Raw genomic sequence first — 8,527 nt, forward strand, 5'->3', positions numbered from 1 at the left:
AAATGCGAAATTCATTTTAAAAACAATTGATGACCTTTTGGGTCATCACATTCTCCACCTCTAAAACAACCGTTCGTCCTCGAACAGACATAAGAAGGAAGTACCTGAGTCGGGGAAAAGATGGGGATAACGGCTTCGCATATCGGACTCGGACTCCCAGGTTGATGCCTCAGCATGCTGACCTCTACGCTAAACACGAACAGAAGGAAAACTCTTCGATCTCAACTGACGAACCTGCCGGTCTAGAATAGCTACCGGCTCCTCCTCGTAAGACAGGTCCTTGTCCAACTGGACAGTGCTGAAATCTAACATGTGAGATGGATCGTCGTGATATTTCCGAAGCATGGACACATAAAACCCTGGATGCACGGCTGATAAGCTCGGCAGCAACGCAAGTCTATAAGCCACCTCTCCCACTCGATCAAGGATCTCAAACGGGCCAATGAATCTAGGGCTAAGCTTGCCCTTCTTCCCAAATCTCATCACGCCCTTCATAGGCGACACTCGAAGCAATACCCGCTCTTCGACCATGAAAGCCAAATCTCGAACCTTGCGGTCGGCATAGCTCTTTTGCCTGGACTGAGCTGTACGAAGCCTATCCTGAATAATCCTGACCTTGTCCATGGCATCCTGAACCAGATCCGTATCCAACAACCGAGCCTCTCCCAGCTCAAACCATCCAACCGGCGACCGACACCGCCTACCATACAAAGCCTCATAAGGAGCCATATGGATACTCGACTGGTAGTTGTTGTTGTAGGCAAACTCTGCTAAAGGCAAAAACTGATCCCACGAGCCTCCAAAGTCAATGACACAAGCTCGGAGCATATCCTCCAAAATCTGAATAGTCTGCTCGGACTGCCCGTTCGTCTGAGGATAAAATATTGTGCTCAACTCAACCCGTGTGCCCAACTCTCGCTGAACTGCTCTCCAGAAATGTGAGGTAAACTGAGTACCTCAATCCGAAATAATAGACACGGGCACACCATGAAGACGAATAATCTCCCGGATATAGATCTCAGCTAACCTCTCGGAAGAATAGGAGACTGCCACAGGAATGAAATGTGCTGACTTGGTCAGCCTATCAACAATAACCCACACTGCATCGAATTTCCTCTGAGTCCGTGGGAGCCCAACAACGAAGTCCATAGTGATCCACTCCCACTTCCACTCAGGAATCTCAATCTTCTAGAACAAACCACCAGGCCTCTGATGCTCATACTTAACCTACTGACAATTCAAACACCGAGCCATATATGCAACGATATCATTCTTCATTCTCCGCCACCAGTAATGCTGCCGCAAGTCCTGATACATCTTTGCGGCGCCCGGGTGAATAGAGTACCGGGAGCTATGGGCCTCCTCTAAAATCAACTCTCGAAGTCCATCCACATTAGGCACACAAACTCGACCCTGCAATCTCAAAACTCCATCATCACCTAAGGTGCGTGCTGCACCGTGTCTCTAAGGACACACAAATGGGGATCATCATACTACCGATCACGGATACGCTCCAATAAAGAAGAACGAGCGACCGTGCAAGCTAATACACGACTGAGCTCAGAAACATCCAACCTCACGAACTGATTGACCAAAGCCTGAACATCCAAATCAAGCGGTCTCTCACCGACTGGAATATAAGCAAGACTGCCCATACTGGCTGACTTCCTACTCAAAGCACCGGCCACCACATTGGCCTTTCCCGGATGATATAAGATGGTGATATCATAGTCTTTCAACAACTCCAACCACCTCATCTGCCTCAAATTCAACTCCTTCTGCTTGAACAAATACTGCAGACTCTTGTGATCCGTGAACACCTCACATGCCACGCCATACAGATAATGCCTCCAAATCTTCAACGAGTGGACAATGGATACTAACTCCAAGTCATGAACCGGATAGTTCTTCTTATCGATCTTCAACTGCCGCGAAGCATAGGCAATGACCTTGCATTCCTGCATCAACACTGCACCAAGCCCAATACGAGATGCATCACAATAAACTGTATATGGCCCTGAACCTGTGGGCAAAACCAATACCGGTGCCGTAGTCAAAGCTGTCTTGAGCTTCTGAAAGCTCACCTCACACTCATGCGACCATCTGAACTGGGCACCCTTCTGGGTCAACCTGGTCATCGGGGCTGCGATAGATGAAAACCCCTCCACAAACCGACGATAGTAGCCTGCCAACCCCAAGAAACTCCGAATCTCTGTAGCTGATGCTGGTCTAGGCCAGTTCTTGACTGCCTCAATCTTCTTCGGATCAACCTGAATACCCTCTGCTGATATAAATGACCTAGGAGCAACTGAACTCAACCTGAACGCACACTTCGAAAACTTGCATACAACTAACTATCCCTCAAAGTCTGAAGAACCACTCTATGATGCTACTCGTTCTCCTCCCGGCTGTGAGAATATATCAAAATATCGTCAATGAAGACTATCACAAACGAATCCAAATAAGGCCTGAACACTCGGTTCATCAAATCCATAAAAGCTGTTGGGGCATTTGTCAACCCGAATGACATCACCAAGAACTCATAATGCCCGTACCGAGTGCGGAAAGCTGTCTTAGGGACATCGGATGCCCTAATCCTCAACTGATAGTAGCCAGATCTCAAGTCAATCTTTGAAAATACCTTGGCACCCTGAAGCTAATTGAACAAATCATCAATCCTCGGCAGCGGATACTTATTCTTAATTGTAACCTTATTCAATTGCCGGTAATCTATACACATTCGCATCGACCCATCCTTCTTCTTCACGAACAACACTGGCGCACCCCAAGGCGAAACACTGGGTCTAATGAAACCCTTCTCGAGCAAGTCTTGCAACTACTCCTTCAACTCTTTCAACTCAGGCGGGGCCATACGATATGGCGGGATAGAAATGGGCTAAGTGCCCAGAGCCAAATCAATGCAAAAGTCAATATCCCTGTCGGGTGGCATACCCGGCAGGTTTGAAGGGAATACCACCGGAAACTCACGAACAACGGGCACAAACTCAATAGGAGGAACCTCAGCACTAGAATCACGAACATAGGCCGAATAGGCGAAACACCCCTTCTCGACCATACGCCGAGCCTTCACATAAGAGATAACACTACGGGTAGAATGACCAGGAGTCCCTCTCCACTCTAAACAAGGTAAACCTGGCAAAGCTAAGGTCACAGTCTTGGCATGATAGTCCAAGATAGCGTGGTAAGGTGATAACCAGTCCATCCCCAATATAACATCAAAATCTACCATGTCCAGAATCAACAAATCTACACGAGTCTCAATACCTCCAATCACAACAATACAAGAACGATGGACTCGATCTACCATAATAGAATCACCCACCGATGTAGACACATAAACAGGAACACTCAAAGAATTACTAGGCATGACCAGGTACAATGCAAAATAAGATGACACATACGAGTATGTAGATCCTGGACCAAATAACACTGAAGCATCTCTATCACAAACCAGAACAGTACCTGTAATAACTGCATCGGAAGCCTCAGCCTCGGGCCTGGCTGGAAGAGCATAACATCAGGGCTGGGCCCCACCACCTTGAACTACATCTCTGGGACGGCCTGCTGCTGGCTGGCCTCCACCTCTAGCGGCCTGAGCTCCACCTCTAGGACCTCTACCTCCACCTCTAGCACCTCTACCTCCACCCCTAGCTGGCTGGGCGGGCTGTGGAACACTAGGTGCCTATACCATGGCACGGGAACCTTGATGTTGAGAGTTACTCGGTGCTCGAGGGCAATACCTAGCAATGTGCCTTGTGTCGCCTGAAGTAAAACAAGCCCTCGGCCGCTGGGGCTGACGGCCCTAAAAACTCTGAAGCGGCGGTGCACTGATAGGAGCTGGTGGTGCACTGTAGGACTGCTGATCAGAATGCTGCATTTGAGGACCACGACCACCTGAAGCACCGTGAGAAACCTGAAGTGCTGATTGAAAAGGCCTAGGAGGATGGCCTCTACCATACGAATCCCTACCTCCAGACAAGGTACCACTGAATCGGCCTAAATGACGGGGCCTCTTGTCCGACCCATGACCACCTCCCTGCGATAGAACCATCTCAACTCTCCTGGCCACATTGGCCGCCTCATGAAAAGAGATCTCACTCCCTGTCTCCCTAGCCATCTGAAGCCGAATAGGCTGGATAAGTCCCTCAATTAACCTCCTCACCCTCTCCCTCTTTCGGTGGGAAGTATGACAAGAGCATGACGAGCCAAGTCGATGAATCTGGTCTCATACCGAGTAACGGTCATAGAACCCTGTTGGAGACGCTCAAACTGCCTCCGATAGGCCTCTCTCTGAGTGATAGGGAGAAACTTCTCCAGAAATAGCTGAGTAAACTACTCCCAAGTCAAAGCTGGTGATCCGGCTGGTCTAGCCAAGCAATAATCTCTCCACCAAGTCTTGGCGGATCCAAACAAGCGAAAAGTAGCAAAATCGACCCCATTGGTCTCCACTATCCCCATGTTCCTGAGAACCTCATGACAGCTGTCTAGATAATCCTGGGGATCCTCAGAAGATGCACCGCTGAAAGTAGTAGTGAAGAGCTTGGTGAACCTGTCCAATCTCCACAAAGAATCGGCAGACATAGCTGCTCCATCACCGATCTGGGCTACCACACCCGGCTGAACTGCTCCAATTGGCGGAACTGCTAGAGTGTCAAACTGGGGAGCTACCTGCTCCGGAGTGCGAGTAGCAGGAGTCTGGGCTCCTCCTCCAGCCTGAGAGACGGCTGGTGCTACAGGAAGCAAGCCTGCCCGGGTGACACTCTCCATAAGGCCCACTAGATGGACCAGAGCATCCTGGAGTACTGGGGTAGCAATAAACCCCTCTGGGACCTGAGTTGGGCCCACCGGAGCTGCTGGTGCCGGAACCTCATCATCAAAGTCAACCTGAGGCTCCGCTGCTGGTGCTGCTGCTCTGGGCTGAGCTCTGCCCCTACCTCGGCCTCGGCCTCGGCCCCTCGTGGGAGCTGCTGCTGGGGGCTCGGGCTGCTGGTCAGCAGATGAGGAAGCGCGTGTTCTCGTCATCTACGAGAGAACAGAATAGAAATTCAATCAACATTGAGAAACCAAACCGCACGACAGGAGAGAAAAGATGTGAAATTTTCCTAACTCTATAGCCTCTGGGGGATAAATACAGGCATCTCCGTACTGATCCCTCAGACTCTACTATGCTTGTCTGTGAACTGTCAGACCCATGTAACCTAGAGCTCTGATACCAACTTGTCACGAACCGGATTTCCCACCCTCGGGAGTCGTGATGGCGCCTACTAGTGTGAGCTAGGCAAGCCAATTACTGAACAGTTTGCCTTTATCCGTTTTACACCTTTTTGGCATTTATAAACAGCGGAAATTTCAATAAGCAGAAGAAATGTAGTGAAATATCTGAAATATGAATCTAATACAACTGTTTAAGCCTTAATCTCCCAGAACTGGTGTCACAGTGTCACAGACGGTCTAAGATTTACTACATATAAAGTCTGAAGAAAATAACAATACACTATTTCTGAATTAAGGAAAAAGAAACAGGGAACAAGTGATAGAGAAGACGCCAGGGCCTGCGGACGCCTACAGGACTACCTTGGATCTCCGCGTGGGCTGAAGGTAGCCACCCGATCTACGGTCCGAAGTCTATAGCACTGGGATCTGCACAAAAGAGTGCAGAGTGTAGTATCAGCACAACCGACCCCATGTGCTGGTAAGTGCCTAGCCTAACCTCGGCGAAGTTTGACGAGGCTAGGACCAGACTACCAAATAAACCTGCGCAGTTATATAATATACAACGGAAAGTAAAACAGAAATAAACAAGTAAAGATTGGGAGGGGGAAAGCATGCTTCGGGGAATAACAGGTAAAACAGAAAATCAAGAGAATTATAAAGGAACCAAAATCCAACTACTAACAAGGATAAGGAAAACAAAGACATAATTCACTTTCATTTCACATCTTGTTGCAGGCGTGCAACCCGCTCACATTTCACGTATCTCGTTGCAGGCGTGCAACCCATCCCATTTCATATATCTCGTGGCAGGCGTGCCACCCGCTCCCATTTCATATATCTCATGGCAGGCGTGCCACCCGCTCCCATTTCATTTATCTCGTGGCAGGCCTGCCACCCGCTCCCATTTCATATATCTTGTGGCACGCGTGCCACCCGCTCCAATTTCATTTATCTCGTGGCAGGCGTGCCACCCGCTCCCATTTCATATATTTCGTGACAGGCGTTCCACCCACTCCCATTTCATTTATCTTGTGGCAGGCGTGCCACCCGATCCCAGTTACAATTCAACAACAACCACAAAGAATCCCAGCAAGGGAACAAGAGCAATATAACAACATCCCGCCAAGGGAACAAGAGCAATATAACAACATCCCGGTAAGGGAACAATAATATCTCGACAACATCCCGACAAGGGAACAATAATATCAAAACAAACATCCCGGCAAGGGAACAATGATGATAGTAATATGCGAGGCACAATAAACCACAACGGAGTCATAACAATTATAATACAAGACCCACGGGCATGCTTGACATCGACGTATATATACTCGTCACCATGCCTATACGTCGTACTCCACAATTAACACGTAGCAAATAAGACACGACTCCTAATCCCTCAAGCTAAGGTTAGATCAAACACTTACCTCGATGCCACGAACACAATTCACGTTTCAATTATAGCTTTACCCCTTTATTCCACCACCAATTCGCTCGTATCTAGTCACAAGTTACTTAATTACGTCAATAAACGCTAAATGAATCAATTCTAATACATGAAAATGAGTTTCTTAAAGTTTTACCCAAAAAGTCAAAAATCGCCCCCGGGCCCACATGGTTAAAACCCGAGGTTCAAACCAAAACCCGATCACCCATTCCCCCACGAACCCAAATATATAATTTATTTTGAAATCGGACCTCAAATCGAGGTCCAAATCCCCAATTTTTGAAAAATCTAGGTTCTACCCAAAACACCCAATTTCCCCCATGAAAACCATTGATTTTTAGTTGAAATCATGTTAAAAGATGTTGATGATTGAAGGAAATGAGTAAAAATTGACATACAATTGATTTGGAGGAGAAGAAACCTTTGAAAAATCGCCTAAGTGTGTTTATGTTTTGAGAGGATATGAAAATGGGTTAAAAATTCGTCTAAGTAGAAAAGTTGCAGGTCTCGGATGTGGGAATTGCGAACAGGGGTTCGCAATTGCGAACCCGGACCTATGCTAGCTTGGGAATTGCGAAACAGGGCTCGCATTTGCGAACCCTTCAGGAAAACTGGACTTTCGCATTTGCAAAAGGGACCCTCGCATTTGCGAGGTCGGATTTGCGAAGAACAACTCGCATTTGCGAGATAAGGCAGGCCTGGGCTGGTTCGCATTTGCGACCAAGCCCTCGCATTTTCGATATCGCATTTGCGAGCCAGGCTTCGCAAATGCGAAGCCTGCAGGCCTGATCATACCAGCAATGAAACCTGCAATTTTCTAAGTTCAAAATGCACCCCGTGGCCTATCCAAAACTCACCCGAGCCCTCGGGGCTCCAAACCAAATATACACCGAACCTCAAAAACATCCTACGGACTTATTCGTGTACTCCAATCAAAAAAATAACATCATGAACATCGAATTAAACCTCAAGATCAATGAAATTTCTCAAAACTTCTTAAACATCAAATTTTGCATTTAAGGTCCGAATCACGTCAAATGTATTCCGTTTCTTATCAAACTTTACCGACAACACATATAAATCATATTGAACCTGTACCGGGCTCCAGAACCATAATACTGGCCCGATACCTCGGGTTTCACATAACATTTCACTTTCAAAAACCTTTATATTTTTTAGAAAATAATTTCTTTCAAACATTCATTTCTCGGGCTTGGGACCTCGGAATTCGATTCCGGGCATACGCCCAAGTCCCATATTTTCCTACGGACTCTCCTGGACCGTCAAATTACGGATCCGGGTCCGTTTACCCAAAATGTTGACCGAAGTCAAATTGATTCATTTTATAGTCAAAATTTATCATTTTTCACAGAATTTTACATATAGGCTTTCCAGCTATGCACCCGGATTGCACGCAAATTGAGGTGATGCTAAAAGAGGTTTTTAAGGCCTCGAAACACAAAATTCAATTTAAAAACAAGTGATGACCTTTTGGGTCATCACAGTAAATCAGGTTAATTTTTGGAACCAAAAAATTTAAATAGATTTGCCTTTCTTTTTAAAGCCAATATTAATAACCCAAAAGAAGATTATTAAAGAATATTTAGAGAATTCATTTATACTCCAAAATCATTTTAAGGAATCTGTACCATATAACGATAAATAATGATTCTTAAATGAATAGATGGACAAAAATTAGAATCGCCACTATGGAAGTAATTATATGATTATGTTGTATCCAAGACTACAAGTAAGGATTTTTTAAGAGAAATCTTAGATGACTTATGCGATAGAAGAAAAAATACCTTTACAAAACCTATAAATCATATATATTTGTATATCAAC

This window comes from Nicotiana attenuata, unplaced genomic scaffold, assembly GCF_001879085.1.
Source record: "Nicotiana attenuata strain UT unplaced genomic scaffold, NIATTr2, whole genome shotgun sequence".
Classification (NCBI taxonomy): Eukaryota; Viridiplantae; Streptophyta; class Magnoliopsida; order Solanales; family Solanaceae; genus Nicotiana; species Nicotiana attenuata.